This window comes from Phocoena sinus, chromosome 5 (assembly GCF_008692025.1).
Source record: "Phocoena sinus isolate mPhoSin1 chromosome 5, mPhoSin1.pri, whole genome shotgun sequence".
Taxonomy (NCBI): domain Eukaryota; kingdom Metazoa; phylum Chordata; class Mammalia; order Artiodactyla; family Phocoenidae; genus Phocoena; species Phocoena sinus.
Genome location: NC_045767.1, coordinates 78,948,007 through 78,975,199, shown reverse-complemented (window position 1 = coordinate 78,975,199; position 27,193 = coordinate 78,948,007). Strand labels below are relative to the sequence as shown.

Below are 27,193 nucleotides of genomic sequence, written 5' to 3'. Positions count from 1 at the left end.
GTTGTTCACAGCATAGGTCCTCATTCTTGCATTTGGAATATGTGAGGCTCCTCCCTTTCACCTTCCACAATGTCCAAAACAAAGAAAAGAAAAACAACAATGACCAAAAATAGCAGCAACAACAAAAACCACACACCACACCATGAAATAAAATTTTTATTACTAAAAGATGGAAAGGAATTAAAAAATGAAAAAGAAAGGCTTAGAGGAGAGTTTCATTGGATCAGCCAAATTATTATTTAAAATTGGATGACATAAAAGCATAGGGATGTATATAAGTATCAATAATTGCCAACATTTGAAACACCAAAACTGGGATGAATGAGCATTCAGTAAAGAATATGAGGCTAATACAATATATGCTTCATCTTCATAAAGGAATAAATTATCAATTATAAATTGGCAGAAATGCCCATTGATTTTTCAATAACATCATTAATAAGAAAGATTTGCCCTACACTTGTTTTTATTTTAATAACGTCTTTCTACTTATAATTAAAACTCAGTACCTTACTTTGGTTGATTAAAGATGGCTACAAATTGTTTGGCATTCCTCTAAGTGTCCTCTTCTTGAATCTTTGCAGGCTCTGTGGCTGCTCTGGCAAATGGCCTACAGTGGAAGTGATTCTGTACCTGCTTTCAGGTACTGGCTTCAAGAGACTGACGTCTTCTTCCGCTCTCAGAACACTTGCTCTTGGAATACTGAGCTACTAGATAAGAAGTTCAACTATCTTGAGGCTATGTTACTGAGGACACCAAGATAAAAGATGATGTGGAGAAACCAAAGGAAGAAACCCTGAGATAATGTGAAAAGAGTTGCCTAGCTAGTCCGCAACTGTTCCAGCCTCCAGTTGTTTGAGTTATCCCAAGTGAGAGGCTACATTTTGTGGAGCAGAAGCAAGTCTTTCCCTGTGGGCTCTGCCTAAGTCCTGGATCCAAAAAATATAAAGAATAATAACAAGATGGATGTTGTATTAAGCCACTAAATTTGGTGATAGTTTGTTGTGTTACAATAGAGAATGAGAGCACTGACCATAATAAAGTCTGAAATTAGGTATTAGTGAAAATCAAGCACCTATTTAGGGAGTTTTGTTAACAATACCATCCCACCTCCAAATGTAAGAAAATGTGTCCAAACTTCAAATATGTCCTAAAATTTGTGATTAGGGCACAATTCCCATAGTCTTATTTGGAAAGCAAAGGTAAAGTAGCAAAAGTTACCATGAATAGGAAAAATGAAAGATCCTTAGGCATACAGCCATCTTCCTACCTGTGTGGTTGATTATTATAAGAAGTAAGATAAACAGTTCAAAATGTCCTGCCAAGCTTTATATCCATCAGATATAATGATGGCTATTTATCAAAAATACCTTTGATGAGGAGCAATTCAGTCAACATATATGTTTACTGAGCATCTACAGTATGACAGACCCCATTAAAGGTATTGGAGAAAAAGTGGTAAACTAGGAGAAAGAGTACCTAACCTCATGGAATGTACACTCTAGTAGAGTAGACAGACAAAGGGACAAATACAAGACAAAGAAAATACTTTTAGGGTGAATAAGAGCTAAGAAATAAATTAGAAAGGTACAAGATCACTGAGGAAAAAACTACTTTAAATAAAGTAGTGAGGAAGAGTCTCTTTGAGCACATGTCATGTAAGATAAGAATTAAAAATGAAAAAGAAACAATCAGATGAAGAGGAAGTTGTGGGCACGTTTAGTGGGAACTGGGGTCCAACATGTATATTTCCACCCAAAGTAATGAAAATAATTTCACATATTCTCACCACTGAGAAAAGATCAATGTGACTGGGGAAGGAGATGGAGGGGCACAAGTGTGAAGTGAGTTTAGTGATTCAGTAGAAGTGAATCATACCCAACTGTATAGATCACAGTAAACGTTAAATTTTTTCTGAGAGCTTTGGGAAACAACTCAAACTTTTTGGTAGAACAATGTGATCCAACTTACATTTTAAAAGATCACTTTTACTGCCATGTAGAGAAGAAGTTGAAGCAAATGGACAGGAGGTATCTCTAGTAATTCAGATAATAGTTAATAGCAACTCAAGATAAAGAACAATCATGTAGTAAAAGAATCTAAAAATTGGCAGATATTTCCAAAATATAATCAGTATACAATTCAAATATGTAATCAATATATTTCAGAGCTATAATCAATAGGAAAGGATAGGAGGGAGCAATTGTTAGCTTAGAGAATTACTAATATAGTTACTAATATAAATTATTACTACTTTTTTTCACATCTTTATTGGAGTATAAACGCTTTACAATGTTGTGTTAGTTTCTGCTGTACAACAAAGTGAATCAGCTATACGTATACATATATCCCCATATCCCCTCCCTCTTAAGCCTCCCTCCCACTCTCCCTATACCATCCCTCTAGGTCATCACAAAGCATTGAGTTGATCTCCTTTGCTATGCAGAAGCTTCCCACTAGCCATCCATTTTACATTTGGTAGTGTATATATGTCAATGCTACTCTCTCACTTCATCCCAGCTTCCCCTTCCCCCCACCCCGTGCCCTCAAGTCCATTCTCTACATCTGCGTCTTTATTCCTGCCCTGTTACAATACCGCTTTTTAAAATTCCATATATATGTGTTAGCATACGGTATTTGTTTTTCTCTTTCTGACTTACTTCACTCTGTATGACAGATTACTATTAATAATAAATGATTATTTCTGAATTCCTGGCCTCAGGTGGGTGATAGTGGCATTTATTGAAAGGAGCAAGATATGCAATTTGAGAGAAACAGATAGTCAAAGGAGATGCCTGTGGAGAGAAAAGATAATTTTTGAGTCATCAGCATACAGATGACACTGGAATTCTTTGGAGTCAATGACATTACTGAGAAGTAATCAAAAAGAAATGAATAAAAGGACCAAGACCAAATTCTGAGGATCTTAACAATTAAAGGTTTGTTTTAGGAGGATGAGCTGGCAAAGAAGATTGAATAAGTGGTAAAAGGAAACCCCAATGAGGTGAATTTTGTAGAAGCCAAGAAAGAAGGTGGAAGGAATATGCAGTCCACAGAACAAATAGGAGCTAGCAAAAATATGTTTTATGCTTGCAGGAATTATCAGCTGGCTATAAAGGAAGAGAATCTCGAGGGAGGAAACAGAAGATATGACAAAAAGAGGGAGTTTTTTTTTTTTTTTTTGCGGTACGCGGGCCTCTCACTGTTGTGGCCTCTCCCGTTGCGGAGCACAGGCTCCGCACGCGCAGGCTCAGCGGCCATGGCTCACGGGCCCAGCCACTCCGCGGCATGTAGGATATTCCCGGGCCGGGGCACGAACCCGTGTCCCCTGTATCGGCAGGCAGACTCTCAACCACTGCACCACCAAGGAAGCCCAAGAGTGAGCTTTTTGAAAAGGAACTGGATCCAAAGAATGCAGGGATGGACTATTTTTTGATAAGGGTAACACTCTAAACTGTGGTAGGATAGAAGGAGAAGATGGGTGTGGGATAGATAAATCTGTAGATTTTGTGGTGGAATGTTGAAGGAAATGGTTTCTGGTGGCTTCCACTTTCTCAATGAGTTAAAAGATGAATATTCAGCTTAGATTAAAGGTGAAGAAGTTTAGGGTTAAAAGAGAGAAGGAATATTTCATGGCATGAGAACATGAGCCCAATAAGAAAGCCCTATAAGAGAGTTAAGTAGTCTTGATTACCTGCTTAAAATGTGTAATATGAAATGATCCACGTCAACCAAGCAGTTATGTGCTGTAGTACAGATATGGAGAAAATAAATGGATATTGGGGTTTACATCACTTTAATGTGTTCACCTTAGTACTACGGATACAAAATAAAAGTAAGAAATAATGACAATGATGGAGTATGAATTGTACGCTAGACTAGGAAAAATGAACACCGGAGAGTTCCGATTAATAATGATAAAGTGGTAAAATAAGTGGACTAGAGATCTCAATGAAATCAAAGAATCACTGCTGTAAAGGTTTTTTAATAAGTAAATTGGATGAATAGGATATGATGAGAGAGAGAGAGAGAAAAACATTTTTGATACTGAGATTTCAGAAGTGGATCAGATATTATAACCTAAGCAAATTTATATAACTTGATATAAACTGATAAAAATCTAGAAGTGAATTAGAAAATTATATTACTACCTAAGACTTAACCATACTGTTTCTAAGTGTTTTTTTAAAATAAATACTCTATAAATTTTGAAAAAACATCTGGTTAGAATTGCTAATATAAGTAGAGAGAAAGTGGCTAACTAATTTATAAACAATATGTGGCATATAACATGATGGGGTGAGGTCCTAAGTTAGGATCCTTTAATGTGATTATGTTCCATGAGCTGAATATAATACATGGAAAAGATATCAACTCTAGTTATAATTTTAGAAGAGTCCTTTTTTTCTACAGAGAAAAAGATATTGTGGGTTTGTTTTTTAAATTTAAGTAATACATTTGATAACCAATACAAATCATCTGGAAAAAATGAGTTAAAAATGTCTGAGTTTTGTTGCCATTTTTCAGGTATATGAGAAAAAGCAAATAGACAATGACATATTTGACTGTTCAAATGTAATGTAAGATGTGCCTCAGAGGAAACATAGATTTTATTCATAGAAGGTGCATGTCTCACTCCAAAACCGGAAATATGTCAGAAGTGTCATTTTCTTTATTTTTTTATAATTCAGTATAATTTTTATTTCAAGCTCCTATTCAGTGGAGACGGGAAAACTTAAAACCAGTCCATTTAAATTCCCTACCCTACTGCCAAGAATTGTGTGTACCCTGCAGAATGGCAAGGATTTTGTATGTAATATCTTGTCCTCGTAGCCTTCAGTCTCTGTTGACATTCAGTGAAACATTCATCATTCTGAATGATCATCCATCACTGATCCATTCCAGTGCCTCTGCTTCATCCCATGTTAGTGTCTGACTAATTGCTCTTACTTTCAGTAGCATGCCTTGTTGGCGTTCACTTTAGTGCTTCACACCATACCAGGACAGGAGAGTATCTCTGTGGATGTCACATGATGTCTAGTTTAATGCCAAATGTACTCTTAAGTTTGTGTAATTATTCAGGTACACCTATACTATATTGGTACAAGGGAGAACCAAGTAAGCTCATTTCTAGACATTACATATATATTCCTAGAATTGGGTCTTTCTAACTTCCTAATGTTTACCAAGAAATATACACACACCATTTTTTGTTTTTTGTTTTTTTTTGCTCTTAGATTACACAAACCTAACTGGTTTCTCACTGTCCCACTCCAATTGAAGCTCATCCCACTTGAAGTCTAAACCCTTTTTCAAAGGGATTCTCCCACATCTAATCACTCCCTCTTTCTACTCTGATACTTTTCTTTTTCCATTCTGATCTAGTCCGAAGATAGAATACCTGGCTTTTATACCATAGATATTCTCTCCTATATTTATTTTTCAAAATGTGAGTTGCTTTAATTTCCCTCCAATTACAAGGCTTTTGAAAAACAAAAAGCAGATTTTGACCACTGCATTCTCTTAGCCAAATTAGCCCTCCTCTGAGTGAGGAAAAGGTCAAATCATGTAAGAAAACACAGAGAAATTATGGATTAATATTTTGAAAGTTTTGTCATGTGCTAATGATATAGAACATCACTGCTTAATATTTTCATATAAGCTATAAGAAATCCCCATATTCTGTGAAAATTGTTAGAAATCTTTTTTAAAACAAACTACAGATGCTAAGTTTTTGAGGGGAGGGTTATGGGAGTGGGGAATACACACTGATAGAAAAACATGAGAACTCCTGTGCTGTCGGCTGTGCAGCTTCCAGGTGTCTGCCCCTCTGGTGGGATGGGCCGGGAGACACTCTCCTCAGCTCCTTGCCTGGGTGGGCAAGCCAGGCTCTAGGGCCAGCAGAAATCCTTGTTTGAGGGTCCCACCGAGTTCCCCGGTCACAGTGCTGCAACTGAGTGGAGCAGCTGCATGGGACTAATGCTCGGGTGCTGCAGAAAGCCTTCTTGGAATCTGACAAGTTATCACTTTGGGATTGGTGGCCAGCTGCTCCTGAATTGGCCACATGCAGGCTCAGACTGTCCCAGTCGCTGAACTGAAGAGAACCAACACTATTAGCATATCTCTCACCACAATGAATGCAAGATGTTTCAATGAAGAGTATAAGGAGGACATCTACAAATCCCAGACTGGCATGTGCAAGTTATGAGGAATGGTGGAATAACCCAATATACCTGGGTGAACCTTTGGAGATAGCTAAGAGAGAGCTACGACAGGGCAGTGGCTGACACCCAACTCATAGCCCATCTTCTCCAGCTGTGTGGCTTACAGGGTCATGGTGATCTGGCCGGCTGTCAGGCCTGAGCCTCTGAGGTGGGAGAGCCGAATTCAGAACATTGGTCCACCTGAGATCTCCCAGGCCCACGTAATATCAATCAGCAAGAGCTCTCCCAGAGATCTCCGTCTCAACACTAAGACCCAGTTCCACTCAACGACCAGCAAGCTACAGTGCTGGACACTCCATGCCAAACAACTAGCAAGTCAGGAACACAACACACTCATTAGCAGAGAGGCTGCCTAAAATCATACTAAGTTCACAGACACACCAAAACACAACAATAGATGCAGTCATGCCCACCAGAAACACAAGATCCAGCCTCATCCACCGGAACACAGGCACCAGTCCCCTCCACCAGGAAGCATACACAACCCACTGAACTAACCTTACCCACTGGGGGCAGACACCAAAAACAACAGGAATTATGAGCCTGCAGCCTGTGAAAAGGAGACACTAAGCACAGTAAGTTAAGCAAAATGAGAAGACAAAGAAATGCACAGCAGAAGAAGGAGCAAGGTAAAAACCCACCAGACCTAACCAATGAAGAGGAAATAGGCAGTCTACCGGAAAAAGAATTCAGAGTAATGACAGTAAAGATGATCCAAAATCTTAGAAATAGAATGGAGAAAATACAAGAAATGTTTAACAAGGGCCTAGAAGAACTAAAGAGCAAACAAACAATGATGAACAACATAATGAATGAAATTAAAAATTCTCTAGGGGAATCAATAGCAGAATAACTGAAGCAGAACAGACAGGTGACCTGGAAGATAAAATAGTGGAAATAACTATCACAGAGTGGAATAAAGAAAAAAGAATGAAAAGACTTGAGGACCGTCTCAGAGACCTCTGGGACAACATTAAATGCACCAGCATTCGAATTATAGGGGTCCTATAAGAAGAAGAGAAAAAGCAAGTGTCTGAGATAATATTTGAAGAGATTATAGTTGAAAACTTCCCTAATATAGGAAAGGAAATAGTTAATCAAGTCCAGGAAGCACAGACAGCCCCATACAAGATAAATCCAAGGGGAAACACGTCAAGACACATATTAATCAAACTATCAAAAATTAAATACAAAGAAAAAATATTAAAAGCAGCAAGGGAAAAGGAACAAATAACATACAAGGGAATCCCCATAAGGTTAACATCTGATCTTTCAGCAGAAACTCTGCAAGCCAGACGGGGGTGGCAGGACATATTTAAAGTGATGAAAGGGAAAAACCTACAACCAAGATTACTCTACCCAGCAAGGATCTCATTCAGATTCGATGGAGAAACTAAAACTTTTACACAGACAAGCAAAAGCTAACAGAATTTGGCACCACCAAAGCAGGTTTACAACAAATTCTAAAGGAACTTCTCTGGAAGGAAACACAAGAGAAGGAAAAGACCTACAATAACAAACCCAAAACAATTAAGAAAATGGTAATAGGAACATACATATCGATAATTACCTTAAATGTAAATGGATTAAATGCTCTAAACAAAAGACATAGACAGGCTGAATGGATACAAAAACAAGAGCTGTATATGTGCTGTCTACCAGAGACCCACTTCAGACCTAGGGACACATACAGACTGAAAGTGGGGGGGATGGAAAAAGATAATCCATGCAAATGGAAATCAAAAGAAAGCTGGAGTAGCAATTCTCATATCAAACAAAATTGAATTTAAAATGAAGACTACTACAAGAGAAAAAGAAGGACACTACATAATGATCCAGGGATCAAGCCAAGAGGAAGATGTAACAATTGTAAATATTTATGCACCAACCATAGCAGCACTTCAATACATAAGGCAAATGCTAACAGCCATAAAAGGGGATATCGACAGTAACACAGTCATAGTAGGGGACTAACACCTCATTTTCACCAATGGACAGATTATCCAAAATGAAAATAAATAAGGAAACACAAGCTTTAAATGATACATTAAACAAGATGGACTCAGTTGATATTTATAGGACATTCCATCCAAAAACAATAGAATACATTTTCTTCTCAAGTGCTCATGGATCATTCTCCAGGACAGATCATGTCTTGGGTCATAAATCAAGTCGTGATAAATTTAAGAATGTTGAAATCATATCAAGTATCATTCACGATGACAAATCAATCAATTTGATACACCATATAAACAAATTAATGGATAAAAACCATATGATCATCTCAACAGATGCAGAAAAAGCTTTCAACAAAATTCAACACACATTTATGATAAAAACCCTGCAGAAAGTAGGCATAGAGGGAACTTACCTCAACATAAAAAAGGCCATTTATGAAAAACCCACAGGCAATATCATTCTCAATGGTGAAAACTTGAAATCATTTCCACTAAGATCAGGAACAACCACTCTCACCACTTTTATTCAACATAGTTTTGGAAGTTTTAGCCATGCCAATCAGAGAAGAGAAAGAAATAAAAGGAATCTAAATCAGAAAAGAAGAAGTAAAGCTGTCACTGTTTGCAGATGACATGATACTATACATAGAAAATCCTAAAGATGCTATCAGAAAACTACTAGAGCCAATCAATGAATTTGGTAAAGTAGCAGGATACAAAATTAATGCACAGAAATTTCTGGCATTCTTATACACTAATGATGATAAATCTAAAAGAGAAATTAAGGAAACACTCCCATTTACCACTGCAACAACAACAAAAAATAAAATACCTAGGAATAAACATAACTAATGGGAAAAAAGACCTGTATGCAGAAAACTATAAGACACTGATGAAAGAAATTAAAGATGGTACAAACAAATGGAGAGATATACCATGTTCTTGGATTGAAAGAATCAACATTGTGAAAATGACCATACTACCCAAAGCAATCTACAGATTCAATGCAATTCTTATCAAACTACCAATGGCGTTTTTCACAGAATTAAAGCAAAAAATTTCACAATTTGTATGGAAACACAAAAGACCCTGAACAGCCAAAGCAATTTGAGAAAGAAACACGGAGCTGGAGGAATCAGACTCTCTGACTTCAGACTATACTACAAAGATATATTAATGAAGACAGTATGGTACTGGCACAAAAACAGAAATATAGATCAATGGAACAGGATAGAAAGCCCAGAGATAAATCCATGCACATATGGTCACCTTAATGGTCACCTTATTTTTGAAAAAGGAGTCAAGAATATATAATGGAGAAAAGACAGACTCTTTAATAAGTGGTGCTGAGAAAACTGGACAGGTACGTGTAAAAGAAGGAAATTAGAACACTCCCTAAGACCATACACAAAAATAAACTCAAAATGGATGAAAGATCTAAATGTAAGGCCAGACACTATCAAACTCTTAGAGAAAATAAAAAGGCAGAATACTTTATGACATAAATCACAGCAAGATCCTTTTTGACCCACCTCCTAGAGAAATGGAAATAAAAACAAAAATGAACAAATGAGACTTAATGAAACTTAAAAGGTTTTGCACAGCAAAGGAAACCATAAACAAGACAAAAAGACAACCCTCAGAATGGGAGAAAATATTTGCAAATGAAGCAACTGACAAAGGATTAATCTCCAAAGTGTACAAGCAGCCCATGCAGCTCAATATCAAAAAAACAAACAACCCAATCCAAAAATGGGCAGAAGACCTAAATAGACATTTCTCCAAAGAAGATATACAGATTGCCAACAAACACACGAAAGAATGCTCAACATCACTAATCATTAGAGAAATGCAAAACAAAACTACAATGAGGTATCATCTCACACCGATCAGAATGGCCATCATCAAAAAGTCTACAAACAATAAATGCTGGAGAGTGTGTGGAGAAAACGGAACCCTCTTGCACTGTTGCTGGGAATGTAAATTGATACAGCCACTCTGCAGAACAATATGGAGGTTCCTTAAAAAACGAAAAATAATACTACCATACGACCCAGAAATACCACTACTGGGCATATACCCTGAGAAAACTGTAATTCAAAAAGAGTCAAGTCATGTACCACAATGTTCACTGCAGCACTATTTACAATAGCCAGGATATGTAAGCAATCTAAATGTCCATCAACAGATGAATGGATAAAGAAGATGTGGCATGTATATACAATGGAATATTACTCAGCCATAAAAGGAAACGAAACTGAGTTATTTGTAGTGAGGTGGATGGACCTAGAGTCTGTCATACAGAGTGAAGTATGTCAGAAAGAGAAAAACAAATACTGTATGCTAACACATATATATGGAATCTAAGAAAAAAAATGGCCATGAAGAACCTACGGGCAAGACGGGATAAAGACACAGACCTACTAGAGAATGGACTTGAGGATATGGGGAGGGGGAAGGGTTAGCTGGGACAAAGTAAGAGATTGGTATGGACATATATACACTACCAAATGTAAAATAGATAGCTAGTGGGAAGCAGCCACATAGCAAAGGGAGATTAGCTCTGTGCTTTGTGACCACCTAGGGGGGTGGGATAGGGAGGGTGGGAGCAAGACACAAGAGGGAGGGGATATGGGGATATGTGTATATGTATGGATGATTCACTTTGTTATATACCAGAAGCTAATGCACCATTGTAGAGCAAATATACTCCAATAAATATATTGAAAAAAACCTCATGAATAAGAAACATAGAAGAAAAGATTGCTATGATGTTATGCCAACTTTAACCAAACAATTATGAAGACCTGAGCAAAAATGCCAGTAAATATACTAGATTATCTGTGCTATGTCTGAGATAATTGATAACATTGTGCCTCTGTGTTATGTGATAAACTACATTTAAGTAACAGGTTGCTTAGACAGAATAAAAAGGGTTAGCTCTGACCACGTCATAAAGCTCTGGCATAGAGTCCAACGGGGGATATGAAAGTTTTGATATGAAAGCTATATACTAGCACTGGAGTCACAGTAAAGAAAGATTAATGGTCATATTCTTAAGTTATTAACATGTATGATAATCTAAAATAAGAGAATATGCTTTTTAGGTGGTCGAATGAATATGCTTAGATTAAAACCATGTTATTATGATATCCTTTGGTATGTCAAACTCAATAATGAGATGTGTCAAAAAATATTCCCTTTAGGTCTAATCCTATCTTTTCCCTCTTTCTCCATTTTCTTTTCTCTCCAAAACAAGGTCCTTTTGACCCCAGAGACTTATTGAATATTGTTATTCCTCCTTTGAATACTCCCCCCAATCTGTATTCTTTCTGTGGAGTTGACAACTAATCATCTCATCTTTTATCACTATACCACACACTTTGATTTCTGTGTAGGTTTTTTTAAGAATCTTTGTTCTAACTATTTCTCCTGCCTTGATTATTCTGACTTTAGAATTCTCCTGTGGTTGACTTCCTGAGCTCCTCAAGGAGAACTTTATCATTTCAATATCAGTGCCTGCTTCCACCATTGTGGTCAATTACTAAACCATTATACTCTTTTATTTTCTTCATACCTCTTATTAATAGCCATTATTTTGAGTATTTTTAATGTTTATTTTCTGTTTATTTTCACTGGGGTAAAGTTACAAACCTCACAAAACATTGTTAATAGTTTAATTCAGTCAATTACCTTTTTAAAGAGATGTAAGTAATAAAGGGAAAAGCCTTTATATTTTCAAAAGCTGTTTCCATTTTTTCTGTGCTTCATTTCTTTGTGTAGATCTAGATTTTGATCTGGTATTACCTTCCTTCTGCCCTTCCTTTTTTATAGTACAGCTGTACTGGTGATGAAATCTTTCAGCACTTTTGTATCTGAAAAAGTATTTATTATTTCTTAGTTTTTTGAAGGATATTTTTGCTGGATATAGAATCCCAGATTGACAGTTTCCCCCATTATTTTCAAGATGTTACTTTCTGCATGCATCCTCAATGGGGCAAGACCACCCTCAAGGGAGTGAAAGTTTATTCTTGGGGTGGGGGGGGTCATATGAAATGATTTGTGTCTCTCAAAAGAGCCACAGTACATACAATATATATATAATTTTAAACAAATATCTGTATGTATACCTGTATATATTGAACAGATATACCTTACATCTGACGTATTGAGATTTCATCAGGCAGGATTGATTAGGAAAAAATATATATTTAAAAAGTCTTCTGTGTGAGAGGGATAATGAAGACAAAGTGGAAGAACACTGCTCAATTGTCTTCCTACTTGCATCGTTCTGATAAGAAATCTGCTATCATCTCTATATATTTGCTCCTCTGTACTTACTTCAGAGCAATATGATGTTATGATTTAAGGTAGTTTTCTTCATATTTATTTGCTTGGGATTTGTTGAGATTCTTAAATCTGTGGATTTATTATTTTCATAAAATTGGAAAAATTCTACCCATTATTACTTCAAATATTTTCTGCCCTTCCCCTTTTTCAGGGACCCCAATCAGGCAACTTGAAGTTGTTCCACAGATTTTCTTTCCCTGTCTCATTTTGGATAGTTTCTTTAACTATCTTTTCAAGTTCACTAATCTTTTCTTCTCCATTATTTAATCTTCTATTAATTTCATGTGTGATTAAGATAATTATGTATGTGTGTGTGTTCATTTGAGTAAAAAGAACAGAAGCATAAAATTTCATGTCTTAATAATGTTAATATTCAAAGTTAGAAATTAACACATCCCTTCATAGAGGCCAAAAATTTCATGGAGAAATTTTGATGCAGATGGCTATGTTTAGGGACACTAATTTAACTCATGAATTAATTACAGCCCTTCATTTGTTAAGCCATATTACAAACGGGATTCTAAATTCTATTCTAACGTGTGTTTAAGAAGAGTAAGTCCATCTTATCATAAACAATTCATTTAGACTTAAAGCTACATGTACATAAACAAATGATTAAAAGGTGATTTGATTTGAAATTTTAAAAAATATAATGCATACCATATGACCAAGATCTATTTGAAAAGAATAATGAAAATGAAAGCAAGTTATAAAAGTTGGATAGTGAGGCTAAGAAAATTATATCAATAATCCCTAGCTAAATAATATAATCACAAGTGGGAACTTCCTAACATTTATAATGAAGAAGAAAGTGAGGTTGTGTGTCATTTGTCTTGTTTAAAAAATATTACTAGGGCTTCCCTGGTGGCGCAGTGGTTGAGAGTCCGCCTGCCGATGCGGGGGACACGGGTTCGTGCCCCGGTCCGGGAGGATCCCACATGCCGCGGAGCGGCTGGGCCCGTGAGCCACACCTACTGAGCCTGCGCGTCTGGAGCCTGTGCTCCGCAGCAAGAAAGGCCGCGATAGTGAGAGGCCTGCGCACCGTGATGAAGAGTGGCCCCCCGCTTGCCACGACTAAAGAAAGCCCTCGCACAGAAACGAAGACCCAACCCAGCAAAAATAAATTAATTAATAAACTCCTACCCCCAACATCTAAAAAAAAAAAAAAAAAATATTACTAAACCTATGAATCTATACATAAAAGTCATTGAGATCAAAGCAAATGATATCCTTAGAGTAGTTATATTTTTAAAAGCAGTGACTTTTCTCATGCATATTGCTTCTACAACATTGTCTAATTGCTATTACTCTAAAATGTAGGCTCATCAGAAGTACCACTGTCAGATGGTTTGTCTCCATGGTGAAACAAAATATGAAGAAACTCCAATGTGCATTTGACATAGCCCTTAGACCTATAATTTTTTTTTTAACTTTTTTGTTCTATATTGAAACACTCTTATTAGAAGATATATATTATTGTTAATAACTTTGGTTTTGATGTAATTACATTTACATGATGTCCATGATACTAAAAGAAGTGTAGTGTCAGCACTCTGGATGGTGTTAGACCACCTATTTTCCATGACAAGAGAAAAGCATTTATCCAAAATATATATTGAATACTTCATATCCAAGTAAGGAAGAAATGCAGCCATGAAGCACTCCTTAAAATTATAGGAAGTTACTTTGCTAGAAAGAATTGCTAGCTCCATTCTTTCCTAACCTACATATAAATAATTCCTGTTAGTGGAGCTCTAAATAAAGAAGCACATGCTATATCAATCATTGCACAGATGGTATTGCATTTATTTTTGACCAATGTTTTAGTAAAAGAGAGGTAACAAAGGCCGAAAATAAACTAATTAGACCAGAAATCTTCTTATTTCTTCCACAGGATATCAGACCAAGAGCTTTGTAAAAGAAGGAGCTGGTGTGAATTTTGAGGGGAGAGTTAACAGCTAATGGCTCTGCATTTTGGAGAACAAGTAACTACCTTTTGAACATGAGATAGACTATACTTTGGGAATAGCCTCTGCTACAATCATTCCTTTGATGTGTTTCTCTTTGAGAAGATGTGTTAGTTTGGGATACAAATTGAGGACAGAAGGTATACTCCTTTTTACTTTAAAAGAGGGATTATCACCAAAGCTCAAGCATGGATTTGACTTCTTAGTGAAATGTCTTTGTCCACTTCTTCAAGGGGATTGTTTTTATAGTAATTCATGTTGCGCTAATAAAATGACCTGGATTGTCATTACTGTTTTCAGGTGAGATTCTTGAGACTGGATTTCCAGGCTATTTAGCACTAAATAATTTCCAACTATAGTTGTAATCTGTTTAGACTTGTGAAATCTTAAATTACCATCCAGGTATAAATGAGCAAACATTTTATTAAAAAATGAAGAGCTTTATGACAATACCGTTCCTTGGAAAATGGAGCCACCTGAGCTTTTCTAATAGCTGGTGACATCCATTAGTGGTTTTCTCTGAAATTGAAAACATTTTCCATCTGTTCATACACACTCATTACAAAGTACTTAAGAGCCTGTGGGATCACAAAGGCACGTTTTGGCAAATTACAAAATATCAAAATGAGTTATTGAAGAGGAAGCAATGACTATATAATAAGCTGCTCAAACCTGCAATTGTCAGGTTTTGTGTAAGAAAAGACATCTGTATGCTAAAATCTAGTTTACCTTTTAATACCTGGGACTCTTCCATTTGATAGAACTCATTTCTGTGCCTATGACCCCAATTTTTTCTTCTAAGGGAATCTGGGTAATTTTGTGGATTTTCAAAAATAAAAACTTTTTTTTCAGTCTTGAGAGAACTGCTATTTAATCATTTCTCTTCAGAGGAACACATGGAAGCAATGGACTTAAATAAAGGCAGTAGAGGAATCAGACGAGCACCAAGAAAAATATTTTGATTGCCAGTTGACTAAATAATGGAAAATAAGCAGGGATAGTGATAGAGGCCCTTCATGTGAATGCCTTCAGGAAGAGAATACATAGCCATTTCTGCTGGATGCTAAAGACATTCTCTTGCCACATGGAAGTTCCAGATGATCTTTGGCAGATGTTTCAGTGATTTCTTTTTCTGCCTTATCCAATAATATACTAATAAAATTCAACCTAAGGTACAAAACAGAGCACAGCAGTAACAATCTCTGTGAGACAAGAGAAGTGAGGGCTTGGATGACAATATGAGAGCTGAAAATGAAGCAGAGACAAAACACAACATGGCTTCAAAAAGAAAACCTTACTTAGTTTGCAGTGTTTCCCAAGACTTATCTGCAAATACCTACATAGATATAAAACTACAGATATTTTCTATTTTAAAAATAACACATGTTTTTATGTATTAGAATATTGTTTAAATACATATGTAAATAATGTTTATTTTTATAGCATTGTATAGGATGAATATTAAAATTTCATAAATGAAAGAAATGTTATTTAAGATTCAATCTTCCCAAGAAGAATTTATACTGCATGAATTCTTTATTAAGAACTGGAAAGAAAGGAAAGAAGGAAAAAAGGAACGAAGGAAGGGGGAAGGGTGGAGGGAGGAATGGGAAATAGAAGGAGGGAGGGAAGAAAGAACGGAGAGAGGGAAAAAAGCAAATACTTATTAAGAAAATATATGAAATTGTAATACTATAATCTCTAGCATTCACCATTTAACATCATGCTTAAACAACTTTTCAGATGTTTTTAGAGATAGAAATCAAAATGAAACTGGAAGAAGAATCACAAAGAATTTTCAGCACCATTTCTCAGTGTTGGGCTTTATGGTTGTTCCTAATCCAAGCCTCGTTAATTATAACAAAGATTAGTTTTAATACTTTTACATTTTAATTTTCGTTTGCGAGCCAAATAGATTTTAATGGCCTTCAATATTATAGAATTAGTTCAAATTGTCTGTTAGAGAGCTAATATGTCTGCTATCCCCAAAAACATTCCCTAAGAAAACAAAAAGTCAAAAGACTCTATAGTTAAATATGTAAGAACTCTCATCACAAAGTATTCGGAAGTTTTGATGTGTACAAGGAGTATTGGTTCATGAAAGTATCAATATTTTTGTGTTTCTCTCAAGATTCCTTTCCTTTTCTACACTAAACATTCAATATTCCCTTCTATTTTCTACACCCTTTCACCCATAATACTGTATCTAATATACCTTTCTACCACCCTGTTTTCCATACCACTCCTAAATTATTAATCAAAAGAGGAAATAAGAAAGAAACCAGAGACTTACAAGATGGCAGAAGAGTAAGACTTAGACATCACCTTTCTCTCCACAAATATATCAGAAATACATCTACATGTGGAACAGCTCCTACAGAACACCTACTGAACGCTGGCAGAAGACCTCAGAACTTCCCAAAAGGCAAGAAACTCCCCCATGTACCTGGGTAGGGGAAAAGAAAAAAACAGAGACAAAAGAATAGGGATGGGACCTGCACCACTGGGAAGGAACTATGAAGGAGTAAAAGTTTCCACATGCTAGGAAGCCCCTTCACTGGCAGAGATGAGGGGTGGCGGGGGGGAAGCTTCAGAACCACAGAGGAGAGCGCAGCAACAGGGGTGCAGAGGGCAAAGTGGAGAGATTCCCACACAGAGGATCGGTGCCGACCAGCAGTCACCAGCCCGAGAGGCTTGTCTGATCACACGCTGGGACGGGTGGGGGTTGGGAGTTGAGGCTTGGGCTTCGGAGGGCAGATCCCAGGGAGAGGACTGGGGTTGGCTGTGTGAACACAGCCTGATGGGGGCTAGTGCATCACAGCTACCCAAGAGAGATTCCGGGAAAAAGTCTGGACCTGCCTAACAGGCAAGAGACCATTGCTTCGGGGTGCGTGAGGAGAGGGGATTCAGAGCACCACCTAAAGGAGCTCCAGAGATGGGCGTGAGCCACAGCTAGCAGCACGGACCCCAGAGGTGGGCATGAAGTGATAAGGCTGCTGCTATAGCCACCAAGAAGCCTGTGTGCAAGCACAGGTCACTATCCATACCTCCCCTCCTGGGAGCCTGTGCAGCCCGCCACTGCCAGGGTCCTGTGATCCAGGGACAACTTCCCTGGGAGGACACACGGCAGGCCTCAGGCTATTACAACAGCACGCCGGCCTCTGCCACCACAGGGTCGCGTCATATTCCATACATCCCCCCCCCACCCCCCACCCCGCCTGACTGAGCCAGAGGCTCCTAATCAGCTGCTACTTTAACCCCATCCTTTCTGAGGGAAGAACAGAGGCCCTCAGGCGACCTACACACAGAGGCAGGGCCAAATCCAAAGCTGAAGCCCAGGAGCTGTGCAACCAAAGAAAAGAAAGGGAAATCTCTCTCAGCAGCCTCAGGAGCAGTGGATTAAATCTCCACAATCAACTTGATGTACCCTGTATCTGTGGAATAAATGAATAGACAACAAATCATCCCAAAATTGAGACGGTGGACTTTGGGAGCAAAGATATATATATATATATATTTCCTTTTTATCTTTTCGTGAGTGTGTATGTGTATGCTTCCTTGTGTGATTTTGTCTGTATAGATTTGCTTTTATCAATTGTACTAGGGTTTTGTCTGTCGGTTTTTTTTTTTTTAGTATAGTTCTTAGCACTTATTATCTTTGGTGGATTTGTTTTCTTTCTGGTTTGGTTGTTCTCTCTTCTTTTTTTTAAAAATTATTTTTAATTTTTTTATTCTTATAATTATTTTTTATTTTACTTTTTCTTTCTTTCTCTTCCTTTCTTCCTTCCTTCCTTTCTTTCATTCTTTCCCTCCCTTCCTCCCTTCCTCCCTTCCTTCCTTCCTTCCTTCATTTCTTCCTTTCTTTCTTTCTCTCTCCCTTTTCTTCTGGACCCAGGTGTCAGGCCTGTGCCTTTGTGGTTGGAGAGCCAAGTTCAGAGCATTGGTCCACCAGAGACCTCCCAGCTCCACATAATATCAAACGGTGAAAGCTCTCCCAGAAATCTCCATCTCAATGCTAAGACCCAGCTCCACTCAATGACCAGCAAGCTAAAGTGCTAGACACCCTAGGCCAAGTAATTAGCAAGACAGGAACACAATCCCACCCATTAGCAGAGAGGCTGACTAAAATCATATTAAGTTCACAGACACCCAAAAAGACACCACCACATGTGGTTCTGCCCACCAGAAAAACAAGATCCAGCCTCATCCACCAGAACACAGGCACCAGTCCCCCCCACCAGGAAGCCTACATAACCCACTGAACCAGACTAACCTACTGGGGGCAGACACCAAAAATAATGGGAACTACGAACCTGCAGCCTGCAAAAAGGAGACCACAAGCACAATAAGTTAAGCAAAATGAGAAGACAAAGACACACAGAGCAGATGAAGGAGCAAGGTAAAAACCCACTTGACCAAACAAATAAAGAAGAAATAGGCAGTCTACCTGAAAAAGAATTCAGAGTAATGATAGAAAAGATGATCCAAAATCTTGGGAATAGAATGGAGAAAATAAAAGAAACACTAACAAAGACGTAGAAGAACTAAAGAGCAAACAAACGATGAACAACACAATAAATGAAATTAAAAATTCTCTAGAAGGAATCAATAGCAGAATAACTGAGGCAGAAGAACGGATAAGTGACCTGGAAGATAAAAGAGTGGAAATAACTACTGCAGAGCAGAATAAAGAAAAAAGAATGAAAAGAAACTACAATGAGGTATCATCTCACACCAGTAAGAATGACCATCATAACAAATGTACAAACAATAAAAGCTGGAGAGTATGTGGAGAAAAGCATACCCTCTTACACTGTTGGTGGGAATGTAAATTGATACAGTCACTATGGAGAACAGTATGGAGGTTCCTTAAAAAACTAAAAGTGGAATTACCATATGACCCAGCAATCCCACTACTGGGCATATACCCTGATAAAACCATAATTCAAAAAGGGTCATGTATCACAATGTTCACTGCAGCACTATTTACAATAGCCAGGACAGGGAAACAACCTAAGTGTCCATTGACAGATGCATGGATAAAGAAGATGTGGCAAATATATACAATGGAATATTACTCAGCCATAAAAAGAAATGAAATTGAGTTATTTGTAGTGAGGTGGATCAACCTAGAGTCTGTCATACAGAGTGAAGTATGTCAGAAAGAGAAAAACAAATACCATATGCTAACACATATATAGAGAATCTAAAAAAATATTAATATGGTTATGAAGAACCTAGAGGCAGGACAGGAGTAAAGACGCAGACGTGGAGAATGGACTTGAGGACACAGGGAGGGGGAAAGGTTAGCTGGGACGAAGTGAGAGAGTGGCATGGACTTATATATACTACCAAATATAAAATAGATAGCTAGTGGGAAGCAGCCTCATAGCACAGGGAGATGAGCTCAGTGCTTTGTGACCACCTAGCAGGGTGTGATAGGGAGGGTGTGAGGGAGACACAAGAGGGAAGAGATATGGTGATATATGTATATGTATAGCTGATTCAATTTGTTTTAAAGCAGAAACTAACACATCGTTGTAAAGCAACTTTACTACAATAAAGATGTTAAAGAAAAAAAGAAACCAGTTGCTTGAGTAGTCATTAATATATCAGTGTTTGCATTATATAGGCAGTCTAAGCTACATGGTACATTCTTGTAATGAGGCATCTCCCTCATTTATTTAAAAAGTACTATATGGCATACATACAACTGTGAATAAGAAGAAATATTTTCTGATGAAATCTGCTTTGAGTATTTTCAGGAACATTAACCTTTAAAACCTGAGGATGTTTTTATCAAAACTTAAAATAAGATCATTAAACAGAGGTAACACTGCCTCCACACTGAAATGGAGATTTCAGCCCTAAATTCAGTGCTGAATAGAATCTTTTTCCAGTTTGTAGTAAATGCCTTATAAAGTCTTGTAGTACTAATATCAACTCTTATTCAGTGGAAGACAGCTCAGTATCATTCAAAGTGGACAATACTAAGTACTATGTATTTTGAGGCCATATTCTTTTACATATTTTAAATTATAAAATATATCTGACTTCAAATTGAATTCAGTAGTAAAGTTGCAAAAATCGGTATAATCATATAAATTCTGTCTTTATCAGCTGTGATGACAAATACAGTCTGTATGCTAAAGGCTTAAATGGAATTGAACTGAGCTTGATGGCAGTCGGGCAGGGGACTAACAAGAATAAAGTAGCAAGCCCAAAAGAAATTCAAGCCACTTCTAAATCCACAAACTACTTGTTTGGCTTGTATCAGCATGCTTTTGTAAATTCTAAGCATAATTGTCGCAGACAAATGTTAGTGTTGTCTTAGCTTCTTAGAACAAGGAACAGCAGGAGGTACGGATTAAGGGGAGCTATTGATACATAGGGGTGGGCTGAATACATTTTTAGCAGGCCAAGTACATATATGTAAACCTAGTGTTTCTGAGAATGGTTTTAAAGCTGCAGTATATATATATATATATATATATATATATATATATATATATATATATACACACACACACACACACACACACGCACACACACACACACACACACACATATATATAAATGTTTTTATTTCCTTAGACAATAAGATGGGCTAGTGAGACAGTTCCAGGAGAGGAAGGGGTCAGGGAAAGTCTTTTTTTAAAAAAATTAACTATTTTTTTTACAGTAGGTCCTTATTAGCTACCTGTTTTAAATATAGCAGTGTGTACACATCAATCACAAACTCCCAACCTATCCTTCCCCGTTATCCTTCCCCCTGATAACCATAAGTTCATTCTCTAAGTATGTATGTATGTGTGTATATATATATATATATATATATATATATATATATATATATCTCAACAGTATTAAACAGAAGAGGGCAAGTATTCAAGATAATTAAAGTGAATGACACACTTTAACAGAATAAACCTAAGCCAAAAATTTTTGATGTCAGATATGCTCTTTTTGATGCTGCATAAGTATACATTAGAATTATTTTTTTTTCTGTAATGAAATAGGTCCCGTTAAATAAAACCCAGATATCTTTAAGATTTTCTATTGAAACACCCAAGCTTTACTTTCAATATTCTTCAAGGCATGGTAAGCACATTTCTGAAGCATAGAGAAACAGATTAATGGAGACAGACAACTTTAATTAAGCATCAACAATAAATATTTACTGCTCAATTGTACATTTGTGAAGATCAAATGTAAAATGCTTTGAATTTTTAAAAGACCAATTTTCAAGTCCAAGATTAATTACTTACAGTTTGTGGGAATTCAGAGAAGTAAAGTAAATTAAACCCTTCACATTAAAATTTGGGCATTATAATAATTATCACATACAGTGGTTGTGAAAATGATATGATCTTCAAGTATTGCCTAAGTCGCTAGTAATTGTTTTTATTCAAGGGATTATAAATGTTGAGTAATAAAATCAGGATAAATAAAACATTTGTGCTTGAAGATGTTTGTTTATCTGACTTTTTTCTTAAAGTAGGCAAAGTACAGTTAATAAGGAAAACTATTAAAACTATTGTTCGTGTGATGTAGCAAAGAACACAATTTAAGCATGATCTTTTATAGGCAATGGAAAACATGATCTCTTTAAGGGCAGCAGGCAGCAATAAAGCATTAAAGTTAGGAAAATGAAAGCTTTTGATGAAGTAGAAGGAAAGTGTCAACTATGAAGAAAAATAAACACTTTGTCTAATTAAAAAATAAACGTGATAAGTAGTGACAAACTCTATTTTTAAAACAGCCAAAATATAGGACTACAGATTTTGAAAATCACCTCTAATTGTTTAAACTTAGTTGTGATGAGAGACATCACAGCTACCAGAAAAAAGGGATTTTCTAATAAGATTTTTTTACATTTTTCTCTCAGCAATAATAATAATAACAAACATTACCACATAATGAATGAATGAAGTTATTAAATGAAAACCACTATTCTTTGGAAACTTACTTTACATACCCATTTTTTAAATCACATATATCACACACCAACTCAATGCAACATTAACTAATATTTATAATTATGACAGCAGGAAAAGTCATTAAAACTACTCAATGATAACCTATATGAGAAAAGATTCTAAAAAAGAATGAATATATGTATAAGAAGTATAACTGAATCACTTTGCTGTACACCTGAAACTAACACAACATTTTAAATCAACTATACTTCAATAAAATTACCAAAAAAAAACACAAACTCTACAATGGAAAAAGAAAATCTGCTAATTCTCTTCCTGTTAAACTAAGTATGTTTGACCAAGTTCATTGGATGGTTCAGAGAAGGCACTGGCCCACAGACCATATGGCCTGCAGAGATTTTTTAAAAAGGAAATAAACCGTATTATAAATACTTCTGTGACATAAAAAATTGATTTTGAAAAATTTTTAGGTGTCATGCTCATTGCTATCCAAAAATAGAATTGTCTGTCTACTGCTTTTTAAAAAACTATTTTAATATGCCTAGTTAAGAGAACAGAAATTTAATGTTAGAGAATAAAAATATCAAATGTTGAGCTATTAAGGAAAAGGAAAATGTTGAGCAATTTAAGGAAAAGAACCAGGATTTTGAGTTCAGCTGACTTGATTCCATTCTTGGTTTTGTCTCTGTTAAAGAAAAAAATTATTCTGACACGTTAAAATGGTAAGGCAAACTTTATTCCAGACTATTGTGATAGGTGTTAAGACTATAGCAATAGAGGAGAGAAGACTGAGCTCTACCCTGAATACAATAAGGAAAAGGGAACACAGTAGAGGAGCAGGTTGGTGGCGGCTGTTGGTGGATGGAAAATTTCTAAGAGGAGACATTAAGAGTAAGGGGAATTCTTGCTAAAGTGACTTGGGATTTTTGCTGAAGGCAGGCCAATGTGGGGCATGAGGAATTTGATCAGATATAGAGGGTAGAGGATTCTCTCTAAACTGGCTTAACAGGGTTCTCACTAAAATTGGACTATGCAGGCCTAGCAGGACTGGGGCCACAGTTTGGTCTGGTTGAGAAGAGGGCTTAGAGGAGCTGAATAAAGTTTAGTCAAGGAGAGTCTTTTTCACCACTTATCAGCTGTGTGACCTTCTTAATTTGCCATAACTTTTTAAGCATCAAATTCCACAGCAGCAAAACTGGGGCAATATCGATTTCATGAAGTTGTTACGGGGCAGTATCTTTGGTACTTGTGTTGGCATGCTGGTCCAGCTAGGCATACAGCTTTCCCACACCTGGATTCCACAAGTTCTTAGGCTGGATTTGAGTCAAGAGAAGAGAGATTCTTCTGACCACAGCACCTTACTTCCACAAGAATTTTAAGGAAACATTTTTAACCCTCCAGCTTTAGTATTTACAGTTGTTAATATTTTCAAAGATAGAAACCCAACACGATATTTTAAACTCCAGAGACTTAGTGTATATCTCACAGTTGCCCAAAGGTAATGGTAACTTAAATTTCAGTTTTCTACTGAATGAGAAAAAGATTAAGATTCCATTAGGAAAAATGTATTGTATTTCATCTCATCTTCACGAGTTTATAAATGAGTTGAAACACTAAATGATGGTGGAAGAAGTACAATGTTAGGGAACAAACAAAGCTTGTCTTACATGAACAATGTCAAGTCTTAACAAAGTAAAATTAAGGAAGAAAGGTGAGCATAGAGTTCTTCTGTGTCACCTCCTGGTCACCATTCATAGGAACTCTCATTACTCTCCTTTCACTGAGGAATCACTGTGAAAGAACACTCAACGTGCATGTGTGTATATGTTTTCATCCATCTGTCATGTATTATATTTTAAAAAGTCATTTTGTTTTCCGAAAACAAAGTCTGGACTAGATGCTTTCAAGCTGACTTTGTAGAGTATAAAATAAAGACATGTAGGTTTCAAGACACCCCATTTTTTAAGGGTAAAACTCTACATTATTTTACCTTCAAATAAAGATTTTATTCTATATTACTTTATTCTTACACAGTAATAGACAAAAAATTAAATTTTATATAAATGTGTATATCTAGCATTGTAAACAATTTATGGCATTTTGCAAATGAGTGAAAGAATTTATCCATGAGAAAGCAAAGTTTTGAGAATATTGTTTTTCTTAATTTTATATATCTAACTTTTTCTCATCTAAACCAATTTTTGACACATGAACAATGGTTAGTAAAATACTGGTTTTATGAATTTGAATGTTATTTTATCTATAAGTTATTCTTATCTAAAAGTGGAGATATCTGTAATACAAATTTTCAACAAAGATTTCCTCAACATTCTCTGTCAGGTTGGGAGAGAGGAAAATTCTAGTAAATAGAGAAATCTTTATGGTCTATTCCTGATCCAATAGTTCAGCTCAAGTAAAAATGCTACCTTTTCTTCTAAATTTCTACAATAGTACTCACATTTTAAATAGTTTTTAAAAAGATTAATTCTCTAATTCCTGTGAATTTATGAAAGATAATAACAATGAGAACAATTACTACCTACTGACTACTTACCATGTTCTAGTCACAGTATTGTACTTATGGTATTCATTTTCCCCCCAAACATCTATATGATAGGTAATATTATTTTTATCTTACAGGTGTGGAAATTTCAGCTTACTACACATAAGAAACTTACCCGAGACTGCACAGTAGCCAGGTGGTGAAGTAAAGATTTTAACAAATGTCTAGGTCATTCTTGAGTTCTCTCTTTCCACTATGTAAAACAGCTTTTATAGTTATAACTTTATAGTTAATTCAGCTTCTGCTGACCAAATTATTAATGGTCTGAGAAAACAACTTATAGTTTTACCCTTGAAAAGTTTTTGTTTTTGTTTTTGCTTTTTGGTTCTTCTGAGGGGTTAATTATTAAGTGAAGCAAGCAAATAGCTTCAGGCAGAAAAGAAAAGAAACTGATATTTTATTCCCAGGAACAAATTAAAAACCCACACTCTCCCTTTGTCACAATGTGCTTCAGTACAGCTTTCTAGCTCAAAAATAAAAGAATAATAAATGTCCTGGATAAAATTCTAACTTGAGGTGATAATTCTGGCTAAATAGGACTTTGGGTCTTGCCTGTGCCTTAAGAAAGGGATCTTAAATTTCTGATGAATGGTTATAGAACCTGCAATGATGCCCAGTTAGCAGATAATTGATGCTTTCCAAAGAAACCAATAGCAGAACAGAGAAAGAAATGCACTTTAAAAAAAAAAAAAAAAAGATTCCTAGAGTGGCCAAGATGGCAGAGTAGGAAGATCCTGAGCTCACCTCCTCCCACAGGCACTCTAAAATTACAACTATTTACAGAGCAACTATTGATGAGAAAGGCAGAAGACTAGCAGAAAAGATCTTCTACTACTAAAGATATAAAGAAGGAACCACAATGAGACAGGTAGGACTGCTGAAGATGCAGTATACTCAAGACCCATATACCTGGGTGGGTGACCCACAAATGGGAGGATAATGACAATTTCAGAGAGTCTCCCTAAGGAGCAAGAGGTGTCAGCCCTACATCAAGCTCTCCAGCCCAGGGGTCCTGCACCAGGAAGATGAGATCTCAGAACATGTTATGAAGGCCAGTGGAGCTTACTCTCAGGAGATGCAGAGGGCTGTGGGAAATAGAGATTCTACTGCTAAAGGGTACACACAAAATCTCACACACTCTGGACCCAGAGCAGAAACAGTAATTTAAAAGGAGCCTGGGTGAGACCCACCTGCCGATCTCGGAGAGCCTCCTGTAGAGGCAGGATGAAACTGGGGCTCACCATAGGGATATAGACACTGGCAGCATCCATCTTTGGGAGCTCATTCTACCGCAAGGACACTGGTGCTGACAAGCACCATTTTGGAATATTCCCTCTAGCTTATTAGCGATGGGACCCAGCCCTGCCCACCAGCCTGTTGGCACCAGTATTGGGATGCCTCAGGCCAAGCAGCTAACTGGGCAGGGACACATCTCTACCCAACAGCAGGCCAACTGCCCTAAGACCCTCTGAGCCCACAGACATTTTGGGACATGGTCCTGTCCACCATAAAGCCCTAGGACCAAGCCCAGCATACCAAAGCACCAGCAATAGTCCTGGAACTGCCCAGGGACCACACAGTCAGATGTTGGGACCCACTCCCACCCACCAGCAAGATGACACTAACTTCAGGAACCCCAGGGCCCTGCAGCCAGCAGCAATACCCTGGCTATACCTACCAGTGGGCAGGCACTAGCCCTGAGACCATCACAGCCCCTCAGCCTGTCATGTGAGGAGACAGCCCTCCCACCAGCAGAATGGCACCAGCCCCAGGACCCCCAGGACCCAGTCCCACCCACCAGTTGACCAACACCAGCTCTGGGACACCTTGAGCCTTTCAGCCAGCAGCCCCAGGATCTGCCCAACCCACCAGTAGGCCAACACCAACTTTGGAAACCCCAGGACCCTGCAGCCAGAAACCCTGGGACCTAGATCCATTCACAACTGGCCTGGGACTAGCTCTGGGACACCCTGTGCCCCAGCCCCACCCACCAGCAGGCTGACACTTGTTTTGAGACACCTTGGACACCTCAGCCGGCTGCCCCAGGATCCAGTCTCACTCACCAGCAGACTGATATCAGCTTTGGGACTCCCCAGACTCAGCAGCTAGCCATGTCAGGAACCAGTCCCACCCACTAGCAGGCTGATATAGATCCAGGGTCCCCGGCCCTGCACTACCCACTCTGGAACCT

The 27,193-nt window shown here is 37.3% G+C and overlaps 1 pseudogene; it reads right to left on the bottom strand.

Annotated features, from left to right (window-relative positions):
- The window catches only part of LOC116753961, a 46,572-nt pseudogene extending 20,299 nt beyond the window's left edge, over positions 1-26,273 (bottom strand).
- Positions 26,274-27,193: the final 920 nt, after the last annotated feature.